General features: G+C 41.6%; 1 pseudogene; it reads right to left on the bottom strand.

Moving 5' to 3' along the window:
• Positions 1-1,075: 1,075 nt before the first annotated feature.
• LOC102874046 overlaps positions 1,076-4,282 on the bottom strand; it is a 14,114-nt pseudogene continuing 10,907 nt past the window's right edge.

The raw sequence follows: 4,282 nt of genomic DNA, 5'->3' as shown, positions 1-4,282 counted from the left end.
ATTGAACATACACCATGGACTGCCAAGAGAACAAACAGGTTTGCCCTGGAAAAGACGAAACCAGGCTGCTTCTTAGGGGCAAGGATTTTGAAGCTCCATCTCACATACGTCAGACATGTGGCCAGAATGGACCAATCCCTAGAGTAGGACATGATGCTTGGAAGGAACAGAGCGAAAGAGGAAGACCTCAGATGAAATGGATTGAAACGGTAACTGGGATAATGGGGATGGGTGTGTTGAAGACATTGAGACTGGCTTGGGATAGAGTAGAGATCAGAGCTATTTTAGATAGGGTCTCTATGAGTTGCAGGTGACTCGATGGCACACAACAGCAACAACAATTCAGCAAGAGGCCAGAGTGTTTCTTGGCAGCAGAGATGACAGAGCATCATCTCACAAACTTTAGGCTTGCTCAGAAAGGTGGAAAGTCAGTGAAAGAGAGGAAGACCCTCAACCAGATGGATTGATGCAGTGATTGCTGTAATGGACATGAGGAATGATGAGGATGACAGAGGATAGGATAGGATAGGATAGGATAGGATAGGATAGGATAGGATAGGATAGGATAGGGGTTCAGATTCATTCATAGGGTTGCTATGAGTTCCACTCAACTTGTTGGCACATAACAATGACAGGAACAGGAATTCTACAATGGGTTTGAGTAAGGTGGAGATCATGATGATGGTGCAGCATACGGCAATTTTTTTTTAACATTTAAAAGCTTTACTTGAAAAAGCAAACAAAAAAACAATAAAAAAAAGCTTTACTTGAAATGTCACATAACAATTTTAATAAAAACAAATAGTACAAGTAAGACATAAAGAAATATTGCAACATTCAAATTTCTTCTCATCTTAGTAGTAGTTAATGCCAAATGCTATTACTCTATCTTGAATTCAAACTGCGATTTAGGAAATAGAAGGCCACATGCATAATATACATACAATAGCACATTGTATATCTTCAATAAGTAACTTTAACTTTTTATGTTTTCTCTAGAGAAATATATTTGTTTACATCTACACTTCCTTTTTTTAAATACGTGAGCTTATTTATTTGCCACACATAAAAAATTCTATTTCTGACTGGATTAGGATTTGGAGGTAGAAGCTCTCAGAGAGGACAGCCTCCGTCTCTTGGCGATCTGCTCCTGGCGTTTCTCTTTGGCCTCCTTCATTCTCTTGGCCAAAAGCTTAGCGTACTCTGCAGCCTCCTCCTTATTTTTCTTAGTGCGCTGTTTCTTCAGTGAAATGCACCGACGCTTGTGCTGCAGGACACGTGGAGTAACAAGACGCTGAATCTTGGGCGTTTTGGTCCTGGGTGTCTTGCCTTCTTTGTTCAGTGGCTTTCTCTCAACATATTGATGGACATTATCTTCCTTGGAGAGGTTGAAGAGTTTGCAAAGTCTTCTGGGCTCTCTTGGGCCCCAGGTGACGTGGCACAGTGGTATCAGTCAGTCCTGGGATATCCTTCTCCCCTTTCTTGACAATGACCAAGTTGAGAACACTCAGATTGGAATCCACAATGCAATCCCGGACAGATTCGCGCTTCCTCTTTCCGGTTTTTGTACAATCAATGACTTATTCATTGCAAATACGTTTTATAAGAAACATAAACGCAGGTTATACACATGGATTTCACCTGATGGTATGCATAGGAATCAGATGGATTACATCTGTGGAAAAAACCTCTGGAGAAGCTCAATATCAGCAGTGAAAACTAGGCCAGGAGCTGATTGTGGAACAGACCACCAACTACTCACATGCAAGTTCAAGCTGAAGCTGAGGAAAATGAAATAGAATCCACAGGAGCCAAAATATGACTTTGAGTCTATCCCACCTGAATTTCAGAACCATCTCAGGAACAGGTTTGAGGCCTTGAACACTAATAGTGAAGACCAGGTGAGTTGTGGGAGGATGTCAAAGGTATCATCCAAGAAGAGTGCAAACGTTCATTACAAAGACAGAAGAGGAAGAAAAGACCAAAATGGATGTCAGAAGAAACTCTGAAGATTGCACTGGAGCGTAGAGAAGCCAAAGCACAAGGAAGAATTCAAGATATTAAAGAGTTGAACAGAAGATTCCAAAAGGCAGCATGAAATGACAAAGCAAAATATTACAATGAAATGTGCGAGGAGCTAGAGTTGGAAAATCAAAAGGGCCGAAGTCGTTCAGCATTTCTTAAGCTCAAGGAACTGAAGAACAAATTCAAACCTCGAGTTGCTCTAATCAAGGATGCTTTAGGCAGAATATTAAATGATCCAGGAAGTATTAAAAGAAGATGGAAGGAATATACTGAGTCATTGTATAGAAAGGAATTGGAAGATACAGAAGAATTCATGAAATAATATTTGCACAAGAGCCTATGGTGATGAAGGAAGAAGTTCAAGCTGCTTTGAAGGAAATAGCAAAAAATAAGGCCCCAGGAATAGATGGTATGTCAATTGACATATTTCAGCTAACAGATGCTGTCCTGGATGTGTACACCAAGTTGTGCCAAGAAATCTGGAGAACAACCACTTGGCCAACTGACTGGAAGAGATCTATATTTGTTCCTATTCCAAAGAAAGGTGACCCAACTGAGTGCAGAAACTACAGAACAATCTCACTGATTTCACATACAAGCAAGAGTCTTCTGAAGATTATCCAAAAACGACTGGAACAGCACATCAGCAGAGAACTACTGGAAGTCCAGGCTGGGTTTAGAAGGGGTCGTGGTACTAGGGTTATTGTAGCTGATGTTAGATGGATCTTAGCTGAAAGCAGGGGAGAGAAGTGTTGAATGTACCATGGACTGCCAAAAAAACAAACAGACTCATCCTAGAGAGGGTTAAACCAGGCTACTCCTTGGAGGCAAAGATTCTGGGGCTTCGTCTGACATACTTTGGACATGTTGTAAGGAGAGACAGGTCCTTGGAGAAGGACTTCATGCTTGGTAGGGTGGAGAGACAGCGCAGGAGCGGAAGACCCTCTATGAGGTGGATTGATTCAGTGACTGGGTTAATTGGGATGGGTGTGTCAGAGACAGTGCAATTGGCACAAGATAGAGCAGGGTTTAGGGCTGTTGTACATAGAGTCGCTATGAGTCGCAAACGACTCGATGGCACATAACAATAACAACAACTCTCCGGTTCTCCGTGGTCTGTAACAAAGACCCTTACTCAGCAGCAGGCGAACTCGCCCCTGGGTCAAGACACCCTGCTTCATGCGGAAACCTTGCTTGTCTTTTCCACCACTGATCCGGACAACATATCCTCTACACACGTCACCGAGAGAGTCAGCAGCAACTTCTGTGGCCTTTCGCTTCTCATAAAATATACGAAGTTTGCGTTCATCGTCCACCTCAATGAGTTTCTGGCAGCCAGTGGCTGGGAAAGAGATATTCAGCTTCACGGTAAAACAGCCAACGGCCCTAGCTGTGCCACGAAAAAGAGCTACACTTCCTTTTTAAAAATGAATTTTAATGAAAGTTTGCAGAGACTTTGGATTTCCATTCATTCATTGTTGCACTTTTCCCCTGCCCACCCCTCCCTCTCATTTCGTTCTTCTCTTTGAAAAGTAAAAGAACAATTTTTTCATTGTTATACAATCCCTCCCTCTCAGTCCACTCCTTTATGTAGCCTTCATTCTGAACTTCTGTCGTGAAAATTATACCTAACCACATATCCCTTTCCAACAATTTTCTCCCTCATCCATTTCAATGCAGTATACATATTTTATCCCATCTTTCTTAATCTCCCCCAACTTCAGTGTCAGTCCCATTTTACAACAGTGGCACTATGTATTATTTGTCCTTTTGTGACTGAGATATTTCTCTCAGCATGATGTCCTCCAGGGTCACCCATTTTGAATAGTATTTCATGAGTTTCTTGTTTTACAATACAGTGTAGTATTCCATTGTAGGAATATACCACAGCTTCTCTATCCATTCATTTGTTTATGGGCACTTGGGTTGTTTCCAACTCTTGCCTGTTGTGAACAAAGTCGCAATAAACATGGGTGTGGATATATATGCTTGGGTGGTGGTTATGGTTTCTTTGGAGTATATTCCCAGTAGTGGAACTGCTGGGTCAAATGGTATTTCTTCGTCAAACTTTTTTAAAAAGTGCCATATTGCCTTCCATTTTACACTCCCATTAGCAGTGAATAAGGGTTCCAGTTTCTCCACAACCTCACCAGCATTTGTGGTTTGCTGTTCTGTTAAATTTTGCTATTCTTACTGAGGTAAGATGATATCTCATAGTTGTTTTGATTTGCATCTCTCTTAGAGCTAGGCATTTTGA

The sequence above is a fragment of the Elephantulus edwardii genome, unplaced genomic scaffold, assembly GCF_000299155.1.
Source record: "Elephantulus edwardii isolate Elephantulus edwardi_28Jun2011 unplaced genomic scaffold, EleEdw1.0 scaffold00078, whole genome shotgun sequence".
Classification (NCBI taxonomy): domain Eukaryota; kingdom Metazoa; phylum Chordata; class Mammalia; order Macroscelidea; family Macroscelididae; genus Elephantulus; species Elephantulus edwardii.
This window is presented reverse-complemented; position numbering and strand designations above follow the sequence as displayed.